We start from the raw sequence: 26,143 nt of genomic DNA, 5'->3' as shown, positions 1-26,143 counted from the left end.
CTGCCTACTGGCTTTACACTAATCTATGCACAAAATAGAGATATAGCACAGATACTTACAGATACAATTCAAAGCTTATGGCAGCTTGATGCTGAGATTCTGAGTGTATAGTTTCCAGGGAAGAAGCTTGGCAGTGACATTCTTGCTCTTAGGGTATGTTCTGCCTCCGTAAGTTCTCACTGCAAACACTAAACGCTGTTTTCACTTTTAACACTTATTTGTAGAAGTGGAAATCTTCAGATATCTTTCAGTTAGTGAAAAAAGGTTCTGATATAGATCTTTTGTAAAAGCCAAGTGGCATAAAGCAAACTTTCAAACAGTAGGACCTGCATAAGCTTTATACTTCTTTTGGTAATATTTTTTTATTCTTTCGGATGCTATTGAAAATAAAATTATTACATAAACTTTATCTTAGAAAGGTTTATTATTGCCAGTATGTAAAAACACAGTTGCTATTTTTATAATTGATCATATACACAGCAACCTGAGTGGCATCATTTATTAGTTCAAATTACTTTTTATTGTATTCCATAGGATTTTCAACACATTATCTGTAGGGATAGTTTTACTTTTTTCCAACTTGGATGCCTTTATCTGTTTCTCAGGGGTAAATAGAAGAACTTTTCCAGGGGTAGTTTTTGAGGCTAGTCTTTGAGGTTTTTTTTCTGGCTCTTTTTAGGTGTCTCTTTTCCCGGTTCTTCTGGTAAACTAGCTGCTGTATGGTTTGCTTGATGTTTGTTTGCTTGTTTTGATTGTTTATTTTTTATTGTAAACTAGAAAATTTATTGTACTACTTATCATATAAGTCCCTAAGATCAAGTAGATGCTGCAACAGCTGCCCTCTTGGGTTTAGGTGCTGTTCCTTCATAGAATCCATGCCTCAATCTATGGTACACAATTTTTATGGGTCTCATTCGACTAGTCCCAGTTGTATTTTGTCTTTTTAGCGTCGGCACTTCAGTTATATTTCCTCTTCTGCTTGGAAGGGTGGCCACACTTTCCACAGGTTGACTTCTGAAGGTGGTGGGCCTTTGAGCTACAGCGGCCACACAATGTGTGCATCTTACTGTAATGCTTTCCAAAGAGTGATGTTCCCTTCATCATTTGGCTTCTGTGGCTGAGACCCTAACTTGAAGTTTTCATGAAGCTACCAGTTTCTTCTTTATGTTTACCACCAGAATCTCCATTGTTGTTGAGAACAATGTTAGGCATGACCTTGCTCAATCTCTGTTTTAAATAAAGTCAGGAGATAACGTCAGAGTAATGGGGGGGTAGGAAGCGATACCGATAAATCTCCCCCAAAACTCAACAAGATCTTCAACCAGAAACAGAAAAACCTATCCTTGGAGCCTCCAGATGTTTCGCAATACACCCGAAGGTATGATCGAGCAAAAAATTGGCTAAATATATAACCAAAGCCTGAAGGAAATAGGGAGTAAGAAATGCTCCGCCTTCCTCACTAACCTAAACAGGGCGGCTTTCACTGGAAACTGAGAATATAGAAACTAAGGCGGGCAAAGGGGGTGAATAGATCCAGGCCGCGGCACAAACGGCTGAACCAGGCTGTGGCACGGAGATCCAAGCCGAAGAAAAACTGTTCCTGTGACAACCTGGACAATACAGCTAACACTCGCGCCAAACCCAGACAAAGAAAGACAAGTGGGGCAGCCATTTTACCCGATCTCCTGGTCGGCGCGCGCAGATAGTGGATGAGAGATTCCTTCCAAAGCCCCGGGAGGGTGCGCCTGTGTTACCCCACAGAGAGGCAGAGTCAGAGGCCTTTGTGTGGGCTGAAAGCCTCCGGGCAGCCCCAGCGCCCTGGGAGAGCCACACACGGGGAGGGAGCGAGAACTAATTCCAACGCTGGAACTTTTCCGTGCGGGAGGGGTTTCACTCAGAGGGTGAGACCGCTGGTCTGATATCCTGGTCTGCGCGTGCAGATAGTGAACGAGAGATTCCTCCGAGTGCCTCGGCAGTGCGCGCCCGTGTTATCCCACAGAGGGGCAGAGTCAGGGGCCTTTGTGTGGGCCAAAAAGTGGAATCTTGGGCCGCCCCAGCGCCCTGAGGGAGCCGCGCACGGGAAGGGAGCGAGAGCCAATTCCAACGCTGGAACTTTTCAGTGCGGGCGGGGGGTTTCACTCAGAGGGCGAGACTTCTGGCCTGACATCCTGGTCTGCGCGCGCAGATAGTGAGCGAGAGTTTCCTCCAAGCACCCCAGGAGTGAGTGCCCGCCCGTGTTACCGGACAGAGTGGCAGAGCCAGAGGTCTTTGAGTGGGCGGAAGCCCCGCCTGATTATGCTAGCAGCTCTGACTGACTGAGCCTTACCCAGAGCCCTGTGCTGAGTGGGAATAGAGTGGGGAGTTGCCAGCTCTTTGAGCCTCTTACTATCCAGGCAGAGGCAGCAGCAACCCCATAGCTGGATTATCAGGCTACTAATTGAGGAAGGAAAGACTAGGAGAGAGGCTCCAGGAACACGGACTCTCTCACTGTCGGAGCCTATAAATGCTAATGAGCCTCGACTGCCAACGAGACTGAAGCACAATACATGACATCGCCATAGAGACTTATCAACTGCAAACCTCTACCTGAGCATGCCAAAGGGGCAGAACCCAGGGTACAGAGTCACCGACCAGGAAGAGGGAGAGAAAAGGAAAAGCAAGAAGATAACCTCTCAAAATCAAGAATAATACGCAGACTTTATAACCTATCCCATTTTATTATATTTGTTCGTTTGTTTCTCTTATCTTCATCCTTGATTTTTTTTTCCTCCTCCAATTTGGTCGTTTAACTTTCTACCGGTCTTACTCTCTCCTCTCCTTGAACTACACTACCCATAAGTGTTACATCTCCCATTATCTTTTCTTTCCTCTTCCTTTCTCTCTATGAGGGTTGCACTCCAAAACCCTTAACTCTCTCTCTCTCTCTCTCTCTCCTCTTGTTTCTTTTTTCTTCTTTTAGTGGTTCCCTCTTTTTTTTCTCTCTCTCTTTCTTTTCTCCCTCTATATTAGTTTCTTCCTTTCTCCTTTACGTCTCCTCTCATTCAAACCTCAATAACGAACAAATTATCTTATCTGGGACTCAAACTTATGTTTGTGGCATTTTGGGGGGTTTTTACTTCACCTTTTTTTTTTTTTCATTTTTCTGAAGCTGGAAACAGGGAGAGACAGTCAGACAGACTCCCGCATGCACCCAACCGGGATCCACCCGGAACGCCCACCATGGGGCGACGCTCTGCCCACCAGGGGGCGATGCTCTGCCCATCCTGGGCGTCACCATTTTGCGACCAGAGCCACTGTAGTGCCTGAGGCAGAGGCCACAGAGCCATCCCCAGCACCCGGGCCATCTCTTTTGCTCCAATGGAGCCTTGGCTGCGGGAGGGGAAGAGAGAGACATAGAGGAAGGCGCGGCGGAGGGGTGGAGAAGCAAATGGGCGCTTCTCCTGTGTGCCCTGGCTGGAAATCGAACCCGGGTCCTCTGCATGCTAGGCCGACGCTCTACCGCTGAGCAAACCGGCCAGGGCTATTACTTCACCTTTTTAACTCAGTAGCAGTGCTCCCATCCCTCGCTCTCTATTTTATCAAGCTTTTGTTCCACTAAATACAGTAGTAATTTTTTAATTTGTCCCCCCATTTTCCTGTTTCCCTCTTATTCCTCTCATCATAACTCTTAGTCAACCAACACCTAAACGCAAATCATTTTATTCTTGATCCAAATTTTTTCATTATTTGCTTTTTGTGGGTCCATTCCCCCCCTTTATTTATTTTTTATTTTATTTATTTATTTATTTTTTTCTTGCCCCTTTATTACTTTTCCCCAATTCAGGCCCTCCATTACAGGCATTGTTTGTTCTATTAAATACAATATAATTCACAGTTCACCACAAGATTTTCTCAAGAAAGAAGGGAGAGGAGAGGAGAAGAAAAAAGGAGGGGGGAAATAATTTCCTTTTTTTTAATTTTTATTTTATTTTTCTTTATTTCATTTTTAATTTAAAAAACACAACTTTTTTTGATTTTTTTATTTTTTTAACTTTTTATTCTTTATTAAATCTCATTAATACTATCAACAAAACCACCCTCAGATGCCATTAAGGAAGAGAAAATCAAATACCATGGATACAAAAGAAAGAGAGGTAACACAGATAGATGAGGAAAAATCTATGGAGAAAAAATTTAATATATTGGAAACCTTGGAGCTAAATGACAGAGAATTCAAGATAGAAATCCTAAAAATATTCAGAGATATACAAGAAAACACAGGCAATTTAGGGAGCTCAGAAAACAACTCAATGAACACAAAGAATATATGTCCAAGGAAATTGAAACTATAAAAACAAATCAAACAGAGATGAAAAACTCAATTCACAAGCTGAAAAATGAGGTAACAAGCTTAGCTAATATAACAGGCCAGATAGAAGAGAGGATTAGTGATATAGAAGATAAGCAACTTGAGGCACAACAGAGAGAAGAAGAAAGAGACTCAAAAATTAAAAAAAAATGAGATAGCCCTACAAGAATTATCTGACTCCATCAGAAAGAATAACATAAGAATAATAGGTATATCAGAGGGAGAAGAGGGAGAAAATGGAATGGAGAACATACTCAAACAAATAATAGATGAGAACTTCCCAAGCCTGTGGAAAGAACTAAAGCCTCAAATTCATGAAGCAAACAGAACTCCGAGTTTTCTTAACCCCAACAAACCTACTCCAAGGCACATCATAATGAAATTGGCACAAATTAACGGCAAAGAAAAAATTCTCAAGGCAGCCAGGGAAAAGAAGAATACAACATATAAAGGAAGGCCCATTAGATTATCATCAGATTTCTCTGCAGAAACTCTACAAGCTAGAAGAGAGTGGACCCCAATATTTCAAGTCCTGAAAGAGAGGAACTTTCAGCCACGAATACTATACCCATCAAAGGTATCCTTCAAATATGAAGGAGAAATAAAACATTCACAGATACAGAAAAGATGAGGGAATTTATCATCAGAAAAACCCCACTCCAGGAATTACTAAACGGGGTTCTCCAATCAGATACAAAGAACAAAAAAAAAAATAAAGCCACAAGTAAAAGCTCCAAGAAGAACACAATAAAACCAAATTTAAACTGTGACAACAAGAAGAAAGGGGGGGAGAGGATGGAGATTAACAGTAGCAAAGGACGATGGAGTGCAAAAGTACTCACAAAATAGTGCACTACAATGAACAGGGTAGGAACCCTTTTCATTACTTAAAGGTAACCACCATTGAAAAAACCACCACAGAAGCACATGAGATAAAAAAGATAGCAACAAAGGAAAGATGTATGGAATACAACCAAATAAAAACAAAAGATAGAAAAACGAAAGAGAAGGATCAAACAAGACACAAAACTAACAGAAAGCAATCTATAAAATGGCAATAGGGAACTCACAAGTGTCAATAATTACACTAAATGTAAACAGATTAAACTCATCAATAAAAAGGCACAGAGTAGCAGAATGGATTAAAAAAGAAAATCCAACTGTATGCTGCCTACAGGAAACTCATCTAAGTAACAAGAATAAAAACAAATTCAAAGTGAAAGGCTGGAAAACAATACTCCAAGCAAATAACATCCAAAAAAAAGCAGGTGTAGCAATACTCATATCTGATAATGCTGACTACAAGACAACAAAAGTACTCAGAGACAAAAATGGCCATTTCATAATGGCTAAGGGGACACTGAATCAAGAAGACATAACAATTCTTAATATATATGCACCAAACCAAGGAGCACCAAAATATATAAGACAGCTACTTATTGACCTTAAAACAAAAACTGACAAAAATACAATCATACTTGGAGACCTCAATACACCACTAACGGCTCTAGATCGGTCATCCTAACAGAGAATCAACAAAGATATAGTGGCCTTAAACAAAACACTAGAGCACCTGGATATTATAGACATCTACAGGACATTTCATCCCAAAGTGACTGAGTATACTTTTTTCTCCAGTGTACATGGATCATTCTCAAGAATTGACCATATGTTGGGCCACAAAAACAACATCAGCAAATTCAGAAAAGTCAAAGTTGTATCAAGCATATTTTCTGATCATAAAGCCTTGAAACTAGAATTCAACTGCAAAAAAGAGGAAAAATATCCCACAAAAATGTGGAAACTACACAACATACTTTTAAAAATGAATGGGTCAAAGAAGAAATAAGTGCAGAGATCAAAAGATATATACAGACTAATGAAAATGACAATATGACATATCAGAATCTATGGGATGCAGCAAAAGCAGTGATAATAGGGAAATTCATATCACTTCAGGCATATATGAACAAACAAGAGAGAGCCCAAGTGAACCACTTAACTTCACACCTTAAGGAACTAGAAAAAGAAGAACAAAGACAACCCAAAACCAGCCGAAGAAAGGAGATAATAAAAATCAGAGCAGAAATAAATGAATTAGAGAACAGTAAATCTATAGAAAAAATTAATAGAACAAAGAGCTGGTTCTTTGAAAAGATCAACAAAATTGACAAACCCTTGGCAAGACTTACCAAGGAAAAAAGAGAAAGAATTCATATAAACAAAATCCAAAATGAAAGAGGAGAAATCACCACGGGCACCGTAGATATACAAAGAATTATTGTAGAATACTATGAAAAACTTTATGCCACTAAATTCAACAACCTAGAAGAAATGGATAAATTCCTAGAACAATACAACTTTCCTAGACTGAGTCAAGAAGAAGCAGAAAGCCTAAATAGACCTATTAGTAGAGAAGAAATAGAAAACACCATTAAAAACCTCCCCAAAAATCTGTCTGTCTCTCTCTTCCCCTCCCACAGCCGAGGCTCCATTGGAGCAAAGATGGCCCGGGCGCTGGAGATCGCTCCTTGGCCTCTGCCCCAGGCGCTAGAGTGGCTCTGGTCGCAGCACCGCGACGCCCCGGAGGGGCAGAGCATCGCCCCCTGGTGGGCGTGCCAGGTGGATCCCGGTCGGGCGCATGCGGGAGTCTGTCTGACTGTCTCTCCCCATTTCCAGCTTCAGAAAAATACAAAAAAAAAATTGAAAAACCTCCCCAGAAATAAAAGTCCAGGCCCTGACTGCTATACCAGTGAATTTTATCAAACATTCAAAGAAGACTTGGTTCCTATTCAACTGAAAGTCTTCCAAAAAATTGAAGAAGAAGCAATACTTCCAAACACATTTTATGAGGCCAACATAACCCTCATACCAAAACCAGGCAAGGATGGCACAAAAAAAAGAAAACTACATACCAATATCTCTAATGAATATAGATGCTAAAATACTAAACAAAATACTAGCAAATCGAATACAACAACATATTAAAAAAATAATACATCATGATCAAGTGGGATTCATCCCAGAATCTCAAGGATGGTTCAACATATGTAAAACGGTTAACGTAATACACCATATCAACAAAACAAAGAACAAAAACCACATGATCTTATCAATAGACGCAGAAAAGGCTTTCGATAAAATACAACACAATTTTATGTTTAAGACTCTCAACAAAATGGGTATAGAAGAAAAATATCTCAACATGATAAAGGCCATATATGATAAACCATCAGCTAACATCATATTAAATGGCACTAAACTGAAGGCTTTCCCCCTTAAATCAGAAACAAGACAGGGTTGTCCACTCTCTCCACTCTTATTTAATGTGGTACTAGAGGTTCTAGCCAGAGCAATCAGACAAGACAAAGAAATAAAAGGCATCCATATGGGAAAAGAAGAAGTAAAGGTATCACTTTTTGCAGATGATATAATCCTATACATAGAAAACCCCAAAGAATCCACAAAAAGACTACTAGAAACAATAAGCCAATACAGTAAGGTCGCAGGATACAAAATTAACATACAGAAGTCAATAGCCTTTCTATATGCCAACAATGAAACAACTGAGAACGAATTCAAAAGAATAATCCCCTTCACAATTGCAACAAAAAAAATAAAATACTTAGGAATAAACATAATAAAGAATGTAAAGGACTTAAATAATGAAAACTATAAACCATTGTTAAGAGAAATCGAAAAAGATATATTGAGATGGAAGAATATTCCTTGTTCTTGGTTAGGAAGAATAAATATAATCAAGATGGCTATATTACCCAAAGCAATATACAAATTTAATGCAATTCCCATCAAAATTCCAATGACATTTTTTTAAAGAAATAGAGCAAAAAATAATCAGATTTATATAGAACTATAAAAAGCCCCGAATATCCAAAGAAATCCTCAAGAAAAAGAATGAAGCTGGGGGCATTACAATGTCTGACTTCAAACTATATTATAGGGCCATGACAATCAAAACAGCATGGTATTGGCAGAAAAATAGACACTCAGACCAATGAACAGAATAGAAAGTCCAGAAATAAAACCACATATATATAGTCAAATAATTTTTGATAAAGGGGCCAACAACACACAATGGAGAAAAGAAAGCCTCTTCAATAAATGGTGCTGGGAAAACTGGAAAGCCACATGCAAAAGAATGAAACTGGACTACAGTTTGTCCCCCTGTACTAAAATTAACTCAAAATGGATCAAAGATCTAAACATAAGACCTGAAACAATAAAGTACATAGAAGAAGACATAGGTACTAAACTCATGGACCTGGGTTTTAAAGAGCATTTTATGAATTTGACTCCAATGGCAAGAGAAGTGAAGGCAAAAATTAATGAATGGGACTACATCAGACTAAGAAGTTTTTGCTCAGCAAGAGAAACTGATAACAAAATAAACAGAAAGCCAACTAAATGGGAAATGATATTTTCAAACAACAGCTCAGATAAGGGCCTAATATCCAAAATATACAAAGAACTCATAAAACTCAACAACAAACAAACAAACAATCCAATAAAAAAATGGGAAGAGGACATGAACAGACACTTCTCCCAGGAGGAAGTACAAATGGCCAACAGATATATGAAAAGATGAGCATCTTCTTTAGTTATTAGAGAAATGCAAATCAAAACTGCAGTGAGATACCACCTCACACCTGTTCAATTAGCTATTATTAACAAGACAGGTAATAGCAAATGTTGGAGAGGCTGTGGAGAAAAAGGAACTCTCATCCACTGTTGGTGGGAATGTAAAGTAGTACAACCATTATGGAAGAAAGTATGGTGGTTCCTCAAAAAACTGAAAATAGAACTACCTTATGACCCAGCAATCCCTCTACTGGGTATATACCCCCAAAACTCAGAAACATTGATACATAAAGACACATGCAGCCCCATGTTCAATGCAGCATTGTTCACAGTGGCCAGGACATGGAAACAACCAAAAAGCCCGTCAATAGATGACTGGATAAAGAAGATGTGGCACATATACACTATGGAATACTACTCAGCCATAAGAAATGATGACATCGGATCATTTACAGCAAAATGGTGGGATCTTGATAACATTATACGAAGTGAAATAAGTAAATCAGAAAAAAACAGGAACTGCATTATTCCATACGTAGGTGGGACATAAAAGTGAAACTAAGAGACATTGATAAGAGTGTGGTGGTTACAGGGGGAGGGGGGAAAGAGAGAGGGAAAGGGGGAGGGGGAGGGGCACAAAGAAAACTAGATAGAAGATGACAGAGGACAATTTTTCTTTGGGTGATGGGTATGCAACATAATTGAAAGACAAGATAACCTGGACTTGTTGATCTTTGAATATATGTATCCTGATTTATTGATGTCGCCCCATTAAAAAAATAAAATTATTAAAAATAAATAAATAAATAAAGTCAGTTCCTTTGGGGAAAGCTTTGAAAATCTCTCTCTCTTTTTTTCTTTTTTTTTTCTTTTTCAGAAAGTTTCTTTCCACCGGGCAAAATCTCTACTACTAGGCCACTACACTGAAGCTAGATACTAGAATGATAGCCCTGCTTTACAAGCAGGGCAATGAGTGGGACAGTAAGTGGCCTTTGATCTTTCCCATTTGTTTCTCCTGTTGTGCAACTTCCACCCAATGAGCAAGCTGGGGCGAAGGCTACTGGACCCCAGGATTCTTAGCCTGCTATGCTTAGGATAGAACTGCTGCTATACAAGGGGTTTTATGTTTATTTTTAAAAAATAATTTACATTAGCTTTGATTGTTTTGTTGAAGATCAGGTCCACTTTTCATATCACCATTCTGTAAGTGCTAGTGTGAGAATTACTTTGGGGGTGAGTCTGATCATATTACTTTCTTCCTTGAATTATTTGTTTTTTTTAATTATTCTATAAGCAATTAATTATCATCTTCTAAATATGATGATGTGCTATCTGCCTTTTAAGTCTTGCTTTCTGTTTTCCTCGCATGATAATCTAGGCATAATGATGCTCTATGGCCTGAAAACACCTGTACCTTTTAGTATTTATACCTTTAAAATTAATCTTTCTACATTGTTCTTTCCTTCACTCTGTCATGAGTTGTTACTGTTTGAAAGATCCTTCAAACACCCCCTTCTTCTTTGTGAATCCCTTTGAAATATGAGGAAGCAAAAGAAGTATTTACATCATCACCTATATTAGCAATTTGAAATTCTTCCATAGCATTTATCCCATTAAATTGTGCTTTAGGCCCTGGCCGGTTGGCTCAGCGGTAGAGCGTTGGCCTGGCATGTGGGGGACCTGGGTTCGATTCCCGGCCAGGGCACATAGGAAAGGCGCCCATTTGCTTCTCCACCCCCCCCCTTCCTCTCTGTCTCTCTCTTCCTCTCCCGCAGCCGAGGCTCCATTGGAGCAAAGATGGCCCGGGTGCTTGGGATGGCTCCTTGGCCGCTGCCCCAGGCGCTAGAGTGGCTCTGGTCGCAGCAGAGTGACGCCCCAGAGGGGCAGAGCATCGCCCCCTGGTGGGCAGAGCCTCACCCCTGGTGGGCGTGCCGGGTGGATCCCGGTCGGGTGCATTCGGGAGTCTGTCAGACTGTCTCTCCCCGTTTCCAGCTTCAGAAAAATACAAAAAGAAAAAAAAAAAGAAAAAAGAAAAAAAAAGAAAAGAAAATTGTGCTTTAGAGTCATTTTATGTATACTTTATAAATAGTCTATTCCGCGAGCTCTTTGTAAACAAGATTTCTACTCTTTATTGGTACATTTACACAATGTTTAAAAACAATTCCTTCAATAGGATCTAAAATTTCTTTTGAATGTAAGTGAATAAGTGTTCTGTCTCAGAATACTTTGCAGCTTTTGTGTTCCTTAAAGAATTCTAAATCATAAAATATTGAGAATTGATCATGGGGCAATTAAAATTTGCTCTCTAGTAATTATTTTACTTCTAATTAGATAATCTAACAAAATTAACAAAGCTGGCCTTTCAGTATTCACTATTAAACAGCAGGAATACCATGGCTTAAAGTGTAGATTACATTAATTTACTACTAAGTAAATGGAAACTTGTGGACTAGTTAAAATTACTGTAAATACTCCACTTACTAGTCATACTAGGTCACAATGTTGCTTCTATTTGCAATGGATTCACTGAGTTAACGGGAAAGTAAAATACTTTCTTCCTAGAGTCCTAACAGATCACATTCACTTTTACTTTGGTTAAAATTAATATTTATGAAAAAGTAAAATTTCCAAGGAACAACTAGTATTAATAAACACTGATTTGCCTTGATTTGATATTCTAGCAGTATGAAATCTGGTTTGAAAAATATTTTGAACATTCATAGTCATTTAGAGATTTTTATTGGAGCTATCTGGAAATGTGAAATTGAAAACAGATGAGATTTGGACCTGATGGTTAACAGTTCTTTTATTTGCCGTGAGAAAACATAGAATCTATTTTTTTTTCTTTATTACAAAAAATAATGGACAATTTGAGTATTATTTTTGCACAAACTTATAGACTTGTTTTTTGATCTGCACACATTTTAGTTTCTGTGGTAAGGCATAATTCATTTAAAATTTATGTTATACTTTATGATGTGTTTTAAAACATTCTTTCATATTGTTTTAGTTTGTTTTTCTTTTTTTCCATCTACTAGAATATATTGACCAAGAATTATGACTGGGTGTATAAATATACATACTGAGAGAGAAACACAAATAAGAGAAAATAAAATAGGGAAAACCCTTAAGGTCTTTCTTATATTCTTCTAAAGTCATTTTTCCCATTCCAACCTAAATCTGTACTTGAACAAATTTATCAAATAGGATAGACTACTTCTTTAAGATGGGATAATATTATTTTTTAAATCTAATGTCCTATGAAAATTTTTTCACTTACATTCCCAGGACTGCCTTTCTAGAATTGGTAATTTTTATTTGTTTCATCTAAATGAGTTATAAAATGATTAAAATTGTGACTTTATAAATCAGGTGAGATTGTTTATAGTAACACATGCTATATATGTCATCCAGAAATACAATGCAGCAACATTAGTGGGCTCTGGTAAAGCTCTGATTTCAATTTAAAACAATAAGTTATTTAAAAGGATTTCTAAATGTTTTTACAATAAGTTATAGTGGGCCCTGACTGGTTGGCTCAGTGGTAGAGTGTCAGCCCAGCATAAGGAAGTCCTGGGTTCAATTCCGGTCAGGGTATACAGGAGAAGCGACCATCTGCTTCTCCACTCATGCCCCCTCCTTCTCTCTCTCTCCCTTCCTCTTTCTCTTTCCTTTTCCCACAGCCATGGCTTGAATGGTTAGAACAAGTTGGCCCCGGGTGCTGAGGATGGCTCCATGGCCTCGCCTTAGATGCTAATATAGCTCTTCTTGGAGCAATGGAGCAGCAGTCTCAGATGAGCAGAGCATTTTCCCCTAGTGGACTTGCCAGGTCCAGTTGAGGTGCATGCGGGAGTCTGTCTCTCTACCTCTGCCTCTCACTTTAAAAAATGAATAATTAATAGTACTAATAAATTGTTGTTTATCTTTGTATTTATAAGTATGTATGTAATATTTTTTACAAGAGAACTAGAAGTGATGCAATATTGGTAGAGTTGTACCTCTTTGAACCCCTAGTATCTAATATGAGGGAAATTTTGCTTATTGCCTCTGTCACTTCCTCATTTCCTAGGTTTATTTGACTGAATTTCCTGGCTAGAACTGCTGTTTTTTTCTTTTTCACTGCTCCACTTATGTTCTTCTGGAAGCTTAAATCTTTAACAAGATGAATTTCACACTAGTTCAAATAGTCATTAATTTAACTAAAATAAAATGATCATCTAAAAAGTCCTCATCACAATTTTCTTAACTATGTGTGATGATGGATATTAAGTAGACTTACTGGGGTGATCATTTTGCAATATATGCAAATCATTATGTTGAACATCTGAAACTAATATAATGTTATATGTCAATTATACCTCAATTTAAAAAGAGTTAAAACAGCCAGACCAGGCAGTAGTGCAGTAGATAGAGTGTAGGCCTGGGATGCAGAAAACGTAGGTTCAAAATCCTGAGGTCTCCGGCTTGAGCGCAGGCTCACTAGCTTGAGTGTGGGTTCATAGACATGACCCCATGGTCGCTGGCTTGAGCCCAAAGGTTTCTGGCTTGAAGTTCAAGGTCACTAGCTTGAGCAAGGGGTCACTGGCTCAGCTGTAGCCCCTGGTCAAGGGACATATGGGAAAGCAATCAATGAACAACTAAGGAGCCACAATGAAGAATTGATGCTTCTCAACTTTCTCCCTTTCTGCCTGTCTGTCCCTCTCTCGCTAAAAAAAAAAAAAAAAACTAAAAAGAAATTAAAAGCAACCTGAACCTTAGTACTCTCTATCACCAAGTAAACTTTCTTTTTTAAAAAATGCTGTTTGCATTCCTGGAGCAGCTTTTTAAAATGGCTGATGTTCTTTTCCCTGCGCAGGCTTTGGAAAACTGCTAGAAACACTTAAGATGCTGTGAAGATAGGATGGTGAAATTCAAAACTGGGTAGACTGTGTTACAGTGGTCATGGAATAGCCAACTACTGAAGTGGTGCTGGAAAAAAAGATTCCAAATAAACCAACACCTTTCCTTATCTTCCACAAGAAGCTTCCCTCTTTCCTCAGTGATGAAAATGGATCTAGACTAGATTCATGTGCACTCAGGTGCCTGCATTTCTTTGTTTGTTTGTTTTTTCCAAATGAGAGGAGGGGATATGGAAAGACAGACTCCCACCTATGCCCTGGCCAGGATCCTTTTGGAATCCACCTGGAAACCCCCATCTGGGGCCAATGTTGTGCCCATCTGGGACTGATGTTCACAACTGAACTATTTTTAGTGCCTGTAGCAGAGGCTTCATGGAGCCATTCTCAGCACCCAGGCTGATAGCTCAAACGAATTGAGCCATGCCTGTGGGAGGAGGAGAGAGAGAGAGAGAGAGAGAGAGAGAGGAAGGAGAGGGGGAGGGGTGGAGAAGCATATGTTCGCTTCTCCTGTGTGCCCTGACCAGGATCGAACCAGGAAATCCACATGCCTGTCAATGTTCTATCACTGTGCCAACCAACCAGGGCAGGTGCCTGCTTTTCAAAAAAAGAGGTCAATGTGCACGTTCATGGGTGAAAATATAAGTATTAAGCATTTAAGGAAGAATTTCAACAGTTTTTTTTTATTTTTTGCTAAGCAACACATGGTATTGACAAAAACCTCTGGGTGTACACACACACACAGGTGGCGGGTAAAAGAGAGACAGAAAGGAAAGCATCTGAGCCCTGGCTGGTTGGTCCAGTGGTAGTGCGTCAGCCTGGCGTGTTGAAGTCCCAGGTTTGATTTCTGGCCCCAGGCACACAGAAGAAGTGCCTATATGTTTCTTCACCCTTCCCCCTCTCCTTCCTCTTTATCTTCTCCTCCCACAGCCAAGGATCCATTAGTGCAAAGTTGGCCCAGGCTCTGAGTACAGCTCCGTGGCCTCCACCTCAGGTGCTGAAATGGCTCTGGCCGCAACGGAGCAACACCCCATATGGGCAGAGCATTGCCCCCTGGTGGGAATGCCAGGTAGATACTAGTCAGGCGCATGCAGAAGTCTGTCTGACTGTCTCCCCACTTCTAACTTTGGAAACACACACATACAAAGAAAAAGAAAAGCATCTGTTTTATTGTTTCTCTAGCCTTATTCAGAAGACCCTAAGAAGACCATTTTTCTCAGCCCATACTCTGTCAGAAGAACAAGACTGCAAATTATCTGCTAAAGAGTTTAGTACTTAATCACAAATAAACAATCAATTAATCAAATATTTATTAAATGCTCACTAAATGCAAGGGGGTATAATATAATTTTGGGGCTGAATATTCTGATATTTGAGATTTTTTCTTTTTCTTGTATCTTACATTCATTTTTCAAAAATTAATCCTTTTATTATTGCTCATACTTTGAATTTTCTCTGTTGGAATTTTTTTTCTTTCCCATCTCTAACATATATGCTTCTAATTTTCTTTTTTCTTTTTCTCATTTTCTTTCCATTAATTCATTCTGTAAAGGCTTTATCAGGAAGCAAAGTAGAATTAAGAAACCTAGAGGTCTACTTCAAAGTTATGATAATTACTATATTACTATTATTTTGAGAGCTCATGCTATGTGCCAGACACTAAAACATGCTTTGAATATATTAACCTCAACAAGAAAACAATTATCAAAGGAGAATTATTGTTATTTTACCATTGGTCCCATAAATATTATTTCTCTGGATTTTTATTAATTTGTCAATTTAGTAAACAAATAGTTTGTTTTGTCCATTTTGTAATAGGCAATGTATAAACTACTGTTGTTAATCAGTGATTAGCCTCATGATCTTTTAATAAAGGCAGCAAATAAGAAAAACCATTATAATAGTAGGTAATAAGTTCAGTGATAGAGATATATCCTTAGAATCTCATAAGATAAAGATAAGAATATTAGGAGAATATTTTGAATAAGTTAATATGCATTCCTTTTTGAAAGAGGAGGTAATCTGATAGACCAGATTGGTGTGGATATGGCAATGGGGAGAGTATCCCGGGTGAATAGAAAAAAAATATGAAAGATGTAAAAGACATAAAACATGATATTTTGGAGAAATTCAAAGAAAGTCAATGAAAGGAAGGTCAGAAAGAACAATAAGTCCTTCTGTGCCTAGTGTATCCATGGTTCATGATGCCAAGAAACATCTGAAGAATGTAAAATCTCCAAAGCATAAGATGCTGGATGAACTCACCAGTGTGTTTGCTTCTCGGCCATCTACAGGTCCTCACAGGCTGAGAGAATGTCTCCCTCTCCTCATTTTCCTAAGGAACAAACTTAAGTATGTCCTAACAGGAGATGAAGTAAAGAAGATCTGTATGCTGTAGTTTTTAATAAGATCAGGCAAGGTCTAAACCAATAGAACCTACCCTCTTAGTTTTATGGATGCCATCAGCATTTACAAGACCAGAGAGAACTTCAATCTGTTCTAGGACATCAAGGTTGCTTTGCTTTTTATCGTATTATACCTAAGGAGACCAAATATAAGTTGTGCAATCTGAGTAAGATCTTTGTGGGCACAAAAGGAATCCCTCATCTGTTGACCTATGATGCTTGCACCAGACACTACTCTGATCCCCTCATCAAAGTGAAGAACACCATTCATATTGATTTGGATACTAGCAAGATCACTAATGATTTCATCAACTTTGATGCTGGTAACCTGTGTATGGTGACCAGAGGTGCTAACCTGGGAAGAATTGTCATGATAGCCAATAGAGACATCCTGGTTCTTTTGACGTAGTTCATGTGAAAGATGTCAGTGGCAACAGCTTTGCCACCCCGTTCTCCCAACATTATTTTTATTGGTAAAGACAACTAAACATGGATTTCCCTTCTTTGTAGAAAGTGTATCTGCCTCACTATTGCTGAAGAGAAAGATAAGAGACTAGTGGCCAAAGAGAGCAGTGGGTGAAATGAGATCTAAGTGATGTAATTGGAAGAGTCTTTTTACTTAAGTAAAAATGGTACAACATTGAAAAGGAAGGAAAGAAGGAAGGGAGGGAGGGAGGGAGGGAGGAAGGAGAAGAGAGGAGAGGGGAGGGAAAGGAAGGGAAGAGAGGAAAGGGAGGGGAAGAAAGAAAAAGAAAGAAAGGGAGGGAAGGAAAGAAAAAAAAAAACAGTAAGTACCAGATATTGAGGGCTGGCTAACAGAATTTTTTTGTTTCCCCAAGCTTTATTAAGGTATAATTGACAAAAAACTCAGTGTAAATTTAAGAAATACAATGTGATGTTTTGATATACATATATTGTGAAGTGATTACCCCCAAAAATTCAGTAATGAGTTTTTGAAATCTTACAGCCCTGGCTCAAAACCAAGTTCTACTCTTACCTTTTATTTAATTTTTTTGTGACTTAGATTTATACCTCTATAATGGAAATTATTATAACCCTTTTTATTATGAAGTTTTGTTATGGATTAAACCAGTTAATAGCTTCAAAGATTTATGAGTATTGCTGCTATTATGCTCTGCTGAAGAAGCTGAAAGTGCCAGGATATGTTTAGACTTTTATTTTAATAGGATCCCAGGGGAAGAAGGGAGAAGAATGGACAGTAGGATAGATAACTGCCCTTAGGGAAAACATACCAGTTAAGATGGTAGATGTTTGTATGGGGAAAAGGTCATGGGTGTAGTTTGTGTCTGACTCAGGATCTTTACCATATTCAGAAGAAAAATCTGTTATGAAAAGCTGGCTGTATTGTGGTTTCTGCTTAGGGAAATGGCAGGGTGGGGGAATAGAAACAGTTTTCATTTGAACACCTTGAGATTAGTTGTCTATGAGATATCTGTAAGTGGTTGAAAATATGTGTCTGGAGCTTAAAGCTGAATCTAATTAGAACATTTAGATTTGGAAGAGAGTAGTCATCATGAAAAAAATTTGGAAAAAATTTTTTGAAGTATAGTTTATAGAAAAATGTAAGAATCGCAAGTGCACAGTTGAATTTTCACAAAATGAAACACCTATCTCACCACTATATTTTAAACTACAGATAACTCAAATACATGAAACATATTTTCTTGTCTGAGAGGGGTGTTTTAGTATAGAAATACAGATCATAAACTAAATAACTTCACAATAATTAGAGTTCTTGTGTTTATAAAAACATTGGCAAAGATATTTGGAGTTTAGAGAAACCCTTATTAAAATTCCATTTTCTTTCCCTTACACTTCCTTTCACCCATAAAATTTCTCAGATGATCCTTTCCAGACTCTTCATTAGAACCTCAACCCTCTCTGCAATCCTCTTTACAAACTCTGCCAAGATATTTATTTCTTAAGCAATAATATTTCTCTTGTTTACTACTACTTCTCCTGATTTAGTGTTTCATAAAGCTGAAAGAATTAGGCTGTGAATGCTCAAATGCTTTCAGAGAATAACTATCAGCAAAAACACTGAGAAAGAAGTTCAGAACCTTTTTATAGGAAGAGATAAAAGTTTGGGGGTATTCACAGAATAATATTTATTTTCCAAATATACATATATTTAAAAAGCTTTGAGAAGGAAGTTCTGGAAAACACCAAAAGAATTCATTACAACAGGATAAAGATAAGCAAAGGACATCTGGAAAAGAGTTACAGAAATCAGGGAAGAAGGACATTTCAGGGAAATAGAGGTGGCCATTAGTATAGAATGATTTCCAAAAAGTTTCAATTGGATTTCACAAATTAAGGCTTTTTGTGATTTAAGTGACTGCTTCTAGCAGAGAGACTAGAAAATAAGCTAAATTACAGTGAGTTGGGAAATGCATGAGGATTAAGAAGTAGAGGTAGAGAACTGAGGTAACTTTTCAAAAGGACCAGGTACGAGAGTTATGAGAGGAACTGTAAGATTTCTAGTGATGATAGTGGGAGGGACAAAAAAAAAAAAAAGCAGAATAGATGGAGAGTTGCTTTTGAAGATATGAGTGACCTAAATCAATATTTTCTTAAATGCTGAGGGTAAAAGCGGTAGGGGAAGGACAGTAGATAATGATGATGTATAAATCAAATGAAACAAGATGCTTGAAGAAATGAAAACATATCAAATCTAGAACACAGGTGGAAGAATTGTCATACTCATGGGGAAGAATACTTCCTTCTATGACATGGGAAGGAGAAATGGGTAGGATTGCAGATACATTAGGGTTGAGATCAGGAAGGTGAGCCCTGCCTCCAGATGTTTCTTGCTGAAAAACCGTCTGCTTGAAGTCAGGTATGCTGCTTCCATGAGAAGTAATTCGAGGCCACTCACTCTCTGACCCTCCCTAATTCCTCAGATACCACCTCCCAAGAGAGGAGGATAGTTTATGAATTGGTTAGAATGAATAAGTCTTGCTACTTCCTTTGTAAGTGGATGATACGTTAAAATTTTGGTCTATCATCGTGGCTCTTCCTTTTTTACCCAAAAGGCAAGAACATAATGCAAACCAACGACCTATTGTGTTAGATAGGACTATTTTTCTTTTTATGTTTGACTTTCTTCTGCCTTTTCTTGCCACTCAGCTAGAATGTAGAAAGTAAAGAGACTTAAGTTTGGACGTGCCATATTATCTATCTTTCTGCTTCTCTGTACTCTCCTGGTAGCTTTCTCTGGCTGCACCTGTTATCAGGACCTAATATAATTGTCCCTTCTTCACAGAGATATTCTCTAACCTTCCATCTGAATCATGGCCAGTGTTATATTGTTTCACAATAGCCCATTCTTTAAAATATATCAAACAATTGTTGATATATATGATTGCATGTTTGAAGTATCATTGTTGTTTCAATGTTGCTTTCCCACTAGACTGTAAACTTTGGAAAGGTAGGTACAAAGGATAATTTATTTCAGAATGTATATTTAGCTTATAGCAGAACCAGTCACATTTTAAACTTTCAGTAAAAATTGTGTTGTATAAGTTAGAAAACGATTGAAACAGAGTATGGTCTGCTTTGAAACAAAGGTATTTAAGTCTAGCTACTTTAGGAAAAAGTGAAACATTTTATATGTGTTTCCTTTTAAGTTTACTAGAGATCACCTGTTTGGGAAATGGGGTCAGAGATTCAAGTTGATAAAAATTCTTATTGTAACTTTAACTTCCCATTGTTCCTCTTGCACCTATCTATTTAGAGCACAACCACCCCCACCCCTACTCCTAAGGAAAGATATGGCTGTGGTCCACAAAAAGGATAAGATCATTTTGATTATTCTTTTTGTAATTTTACCAACAAGCACTACAATAACATTATAGCTTGAAAATGACTTGGGGGAGGGGACAATTGATCATTAATGATCTGCCTAATATAATGGAAAACACACTCATCAAACTGTAAGAGGACACTGGCAATGTCTGGAAATTATAAATAAATTTGATAAGTTCCTAGGGTTTTTTTTTCTATTTAATTGGATACTCTCATCATTACCCAATGCCATTTGTTTCCTTTTTGTGCTCTCACTTGATTTACTGTTTCTTAGTTAAAAAGAATGCAAGCATCTTATTTCAGACAGCCTAACCATCTGAACACCAGACCAAACAGGAAAAGAAATGAGAAACAGATTAAAATGAATTTTTGATGTCTAGCACATCATTAGTCAGCAGGCACATAAGCAAGTGATTATTTTCTTAGTTAACTCTGAAGTGCTAGACCCAAGAGTTAAAGAAAAAAAAAACCTCTACTCTTTTTCAAATTTGGTTTTCATATTCAAAACATTCATAGCATGCAAGTGAACCTCAAAAGTGACAAGCAAATTGGTTCAGAGGCATAAATCCTGCTAGAATTAAGCCTAAAGTTACCGTGAATCTTTGAGTAAAATGAGGTTGTATTTTAAAGCCCTTGCCCTTTATGAATAAGGAATCACTCAGAAAGCAAAATAAGATTTATTTAAATAAAACATAAAATATTTTCAAACATACAGAGATTGTTTCTGATCTCTGACTGTCTATAGCATAATAGCAGCTTCTTAAATCGTAATGTTTTCACATGTTCTGAAACCCATAGAGATCAACAAGGAAAGAAAATGAAACCACACAAAACTCATGCCAACAAAATAACTAAGTCAAAGAATATTACAAATTGAGTTTATGTCTACAGTTATGCATTGTTTAATGAAAGGGATATGCCTTAAGAAATGCATTATTAGGCAAATTTGTGGTGTGAACATCAAAGAGTGCACTTATACAAACCTAGATGGTATAGCCTGTCACACTCCTAAGCTATATGGCATTGTCTATTGTTCTGAGGCTCCAAGCCTGTACAAGCATGTTACTGTATAAACCCACAGGAGATTAAATCGAGCACAGAAGAAAATGATACAATCAAAAGACGCAGTAAACATGAGGTGTATGAGGCTGCTACTGGTGTACAGCATATTGTTTTATAGAAAATAAATTTTTTTGTTACAAGCAGAAAGAGTATACCCTAAAACAACAGTAATAACTATAGTATAGTTAATGTATAAACCAGTAACATAGTCATATATTATTATTTTCAAGTGTTATGTACTATACATAATTATATGTGCTATACTGTTATATGACTGCCAGAGTAGTAGGTTTGTTTACACCAGCATCACCAAATATGTGAGCAATGCATTGCAGTATGACATTACAATGGTCACAAAGTCACTAAGTGATAGGAATTTTTCAGCTTTATTATAACCATATGGGACCACCATCGTATATGTAGTCCATTGAAACATGTGGCACATGCTTGTACTAGGGAAACATTTGAAACCAACAGAACCTGGTTTGGAGTACAGGCTGAATGTGAGATTCAGATGAGATTGCTTAAAAATCAAAAACATGCATCAGGTAAATACCAGTATGAGACCTCAGTTAATTTCTATTAGAAAAATGAGGTCTCACTTTGAGTGGGGAAAAGAACAATATGAGACAACATGGATCTGAATATTGGCTACTGAGAATCCAGAGGAAGTGACCTATAAGTGTGAGCCCAGAGGTAACAGTCATAGGAAGGCACTGGTTCTGTGGGGAAGGGAGCAACTTAGAACGGAGTGAGCATTCCCTGGACTTTGAAAATGAAGAGAGGTCCTGGTCGGTTATCTCAGTCTGTTAGAGCTTAGTTCTGAAATGACAAGGTACAAGGTTGAGTTTGATCCCTAGTCACAGCACATATGGGAATCAATTAATGAATGCACAACTCAGTGGAACAACAAAAGAATGCTTCCCTTCCCCCTCTTCTCCCTCTCGTTTCCCCTCTCTGTCTCTCTAAAAGTCAATCAATAAAAGAAAAAAAATAAGCCCTGGCCGGATAGTTCAGCTGGTTGGAGCGTCATCCCAAGACATGGAGTTTGCTGGTTGGATCCCTGGACAAGACACATACAGGAACAGCTCAATGTTCCTCTGTCCTTGCCTCTCTTAGAGAGAGAGAAGAGAGAGGAAGAGAGAGGTAAAGTAAATAGAGAAGACTAGTCCTAAAGAAACCAAATAATGATGCAGAGTCAAAATATATAACCCTATCTTAATCGTGTCAATCCTTAAAGAAACTAGACTTCAATATAATAATTATATTTTGACTAGAAAATAATTAGAAAAAAAAGAGTTAGATATGACTGAAGGCTTTTTACGTGTTGACCTGCCAGTACCAAAAAGTATAAATAACACTAAGATCTTGGTTTCTAAAAATCATTTCTTGCTAAATGGAGCCAGGGCTCCTTTGAGATAAGACCTAATATTTGTAAGATCAGAGAAAGTATAAGGTTAACTAGAAAGCAAGGAAATACTTTAACACAAATGAGGCCATGTCAAAAAGATTCTGGAGATAGCTTGAAGGTGGATCCAATGGATAAATTTGATGCAGCATGAGTATTAAAGAGAATTATGACAGTAGAGAATTAAAATACATTAAAAATAGTAAATACCTACGAATAAGAAATATTCATAATAATTTTAAAAAGGGAGATACAAAAATAGGAAATGATCTTTTAAAAATGGGAATTCAGATCATAACTAATGATCTCAGCAAATAACTATAAAAATAATTTCAGAGTTAGAAACTCACTGTTCTGTAATACCTTGTAATACCTGGTATAATATACCCAGATAAGGATCAATGGCTAAAACCATGTGGCAAAAAAAAAGTGGAGAATGGGTTATTCACAATCCCTTAGATTACTTATTATTTAGAAATGAGAAATATGCCTTTATAACAAAGATATTAGTAGTCACCTCATAAATCACTAATAATATTATGACCTGCTATTATGTGCCTATTGATGAGATGCAGAAGAAGTTACATATCTTCTATGTAGTGTCCCTGTGAGAAATATTTTATCTGAATCTAAACATGGGCACACATTAAGATGAATTCTGAATGTGAGACATACTGAAGAACAAATGTCCTTGACTCTGCAATAGATACAATGCCATTAAAAGTAGAGGACAAAGATGAACTCTTCTAGATCATGAAAGACTTATTAAGAGCCATTCTAGCTACATACACAGCATGAATTTAATCATGGGAAAGACAGCAACTAAATAGCACATTGTGAGTAAAATGAGGAAAGTTTTAGTATTGTAAGAAAGGAAAAATAAATTTTTCTCTACTCTTCTAGGTCTTGGCTAAAACTCCCCCCCCCACAGACACACCCTGTAATAAAAGACAGATTAACAGGAGAATAAAAAGAAATTTAATAACATATATACTTCCTGTATACATGGGAGAGACCCAGGAAAACTGAGTAACTACTGGAAATGGCCCAAGCCATCATATTAAATGCGATCTACAGCTTAAAGACAAAAGAAGATGCTGGGGTGGGGAGTCAATTATGGTAGGTTAGCAGGGAAAATACAGTAAATGAGGCTATGGTTTTATGCAGATTTAAGTCAATACCTTCTCTACTGATAGAGTTTCTAGAGATTTAAAGTCATCCTCCTCTTCCTGGTACAGAGGGGGAGACACTCTTAAAAATGGAAAGTCTCCTTATACATGTAAATTTATTTTGGCTCACAAGCCAAATGACTGGCAGAAATGCATTGCCACCCACTTACCAATTATTTTAAAACTGAGGGTTGTTTTTTTTTTAAAGAAACAAAAATACTGTCTTTAGGGTGAACTATAGTGGCCAGTATGATTGTTATTGTTCCAGATCAAAGCCTCATTCTTTTAACATTTATAGGTCTTCAGAATAGTAGCAGGTCTCCTCCATCTGTTCATGAGGAAGTTAAGCCTTTCAGAAGCCAAACCCTAACTACACACACAGAGTTCAGTCCTTATTGAATATGGATAGAAAACAATTATCACCAGATATTACACAAATGTAAACATCTAGGATGGATGGATTTTTAAATTTTTACTACAATATTCATAGCACCCAGAAAACTGCCTTGCCTGGTGTAGGTACTCCATAAATATTTGTTGAGATTATTTGAGAATGTTGTGACATAAAAGTATTGCTGGAGAAAAATGGTTTCATATGGATTTGCAAGAAAAAATATTCCAGGACACACATGTGGAAGAAGTTTAAGAATAATGGCAAGATTTATTGGGGTAAAATAAATAATACATCCTTGGAGATGTGAAGAGTGGGCAGGCTCTAGTAGCAGCTGCCCCAAGCTCCTTGATAATCCTCCAGATATTTTCTTGGTTTCAGAAGCAAGCTGGCTGTCTTTCAAACTATCCAGCCTCTTTCCTGATTCTTTCCAGGATGTGCTGGGCCCTCAACCTATCCAATCCCTTTCCTGAGTCTTCCAGCATTTATAGTCTTATCCCATCTGATCCTTTCCCCAGATTTTCCAAGCTTAGACTCCTCCCCTTTATGGTCACCACTTTGGTTCCTATTGCGCATGCCTCAATTTCTGCTTCATCATCTGGCTTCTACTGCACATGCCTTTAGTAGAAGGACATCACTCTGTACTTTCTTGATTTCTACTGTGCATGTGCCTCAGCAGAGGAATTTCCCCTCACTGGCTCTCCCTCTACCCACCCCCCTACCCAGGTAATCCAAGTAACTGGGCCTGTTGTCCCCCCCTTCAGGAAATTGGAACGCCAATCTGTCCTGCCTGCTTGGAAATTAATGTCCCTTTGGTGGAGGATTCTGCTGGCCCCTGGGTGTCTGTGAGGCTGTACCTTTCAGACTTAATCAGACTTAGCCAGTTTAGCTCCTTTCTCTTTGTAAATACCTAACTAGCTACCTATGATAACAAAAGAGGATAAGTATTAAAAATAGAAAATAAATCCTAGGAGAAAGAGGAATAATTCATGGAATAAGAAGGAACTTGAAAAATGCATGTCAGGTAAATATGAGTAAATATTGCATAGGTAACAAGTGGAAATGATGCTATAAAAAGAATATGAATGAAAAAGCGGAAATTGTACGGTTTCAAATCTCAAAAGCATTATGAAAGCAACATATCCATTAAAAATATCCACTAGTTGTTCAAAACCCTGAGGTTGCCAGCTTGAGCACAGGTTCATCTGGCTTGAGATGGGGATCGCTGGCTTGACCATAAGATCAGAGATATGACCCTAGGATCGCTGGCTTGAGCCCTAAGGTTGCTGGGTTGAAGTGCAAACTCACTGGCTTGAGCCCAAGGTTGCTGGCTTGAGCAAGGGGTCTCTGGCTTGGCTGGATTCCCCCCCCCCCATCAAGGCACATATGAGAAAATTGAAAAACTAAGGTGCCATAACGAAGAATTGATTATTTTCATCTCTCTCCCCTCAGTCTATCTGTCCCTATCCGTCCCTCTCTCTGTCTCTCACTAAAAAGAAGAAATCTATATTATGAAAGAGTGATCTTCATTTAGATGTTATGAACTGAAAAAAGCAAGTTTTAGAAAAGTATACTGAAAATAAATTCCTATAGTTTAATAAGTTTGAGATGGACATATGTCCCAGTAGTAACAATGAGTAATTTTGTTAGTGAAAGGGAAAAGTGGGAGAAATGAAACTAGAACTGGAGTTGAAACTAATCTTAGGAAAGACTAATTTATTTGTATTTGTTTTTTTTAATGATCAAAAAGTATTCACTCATCATTCTTGTTTAAACTCAATTTTTTAAAAATTTATTTATTGATTTGAGAGAGAAATTTTAAACTGTTTCTGCATGTACTCTGACCAGGGATCAGACCCACAACATTTGCATATCAGGACAATGCCCTAACCAACTGAGCTATCGGGACAGGACTAAACCCAACTTTTAAACACAAACTTGCTTAAACACAAAGTTTTAAAATTTCATGTAGAAGTTGATATACCCCCAAAACTCAGAAACATTGATACGTAAAGACACATGCAGCCCCATGTTTATT

The 26,143-nt window shown here is 37.8% G+C and overlaps 2 pseudogenes; one reads left to right on the top strand and one right to left on the bottom strand.

Annotated features, from left to right (window-relative positions):
• Positions 1-815: 815 nt before the first annotated feature.
• Positions 816-1,104, bottom strand: LOC136385573 (large ribosomal subunit protein eL37 pseudogene; annotated as a pseudogene).
• A 14,932-nt stretch (positions 1,105-16,036) lies between these two features.
• LOC136386254 (small ribosomal subunit protein eS4, X isoform-like) lies at positions 16,037-16,827 on the top strand (annotated as a pseudogene).
• Positions 16,828-26,143: the final 9,316 nt, after the last annotated feature.

The sequence above is a fragment of the Saccopteryx leptura genome, chromosome X (assembly GCF_036850995.1).
Source record: "Saccopteryx leptura isolate mSacLep1 chromosome X, mSacLep1_pri_phased_curated, whole genome shotgun sequence".
Lineage (NCBI taxonomy): Eukaryota > Metazoa > Chordata > Mammalia > Chiroptera > Emballonuridae > Saccopteryx > Saccopteryx leptura.
The sequence above is the reverse complement of the archived record's forward strand: the minus strand, read 5'-3'. Positions and strand labels throughout refer to the sequence as shown.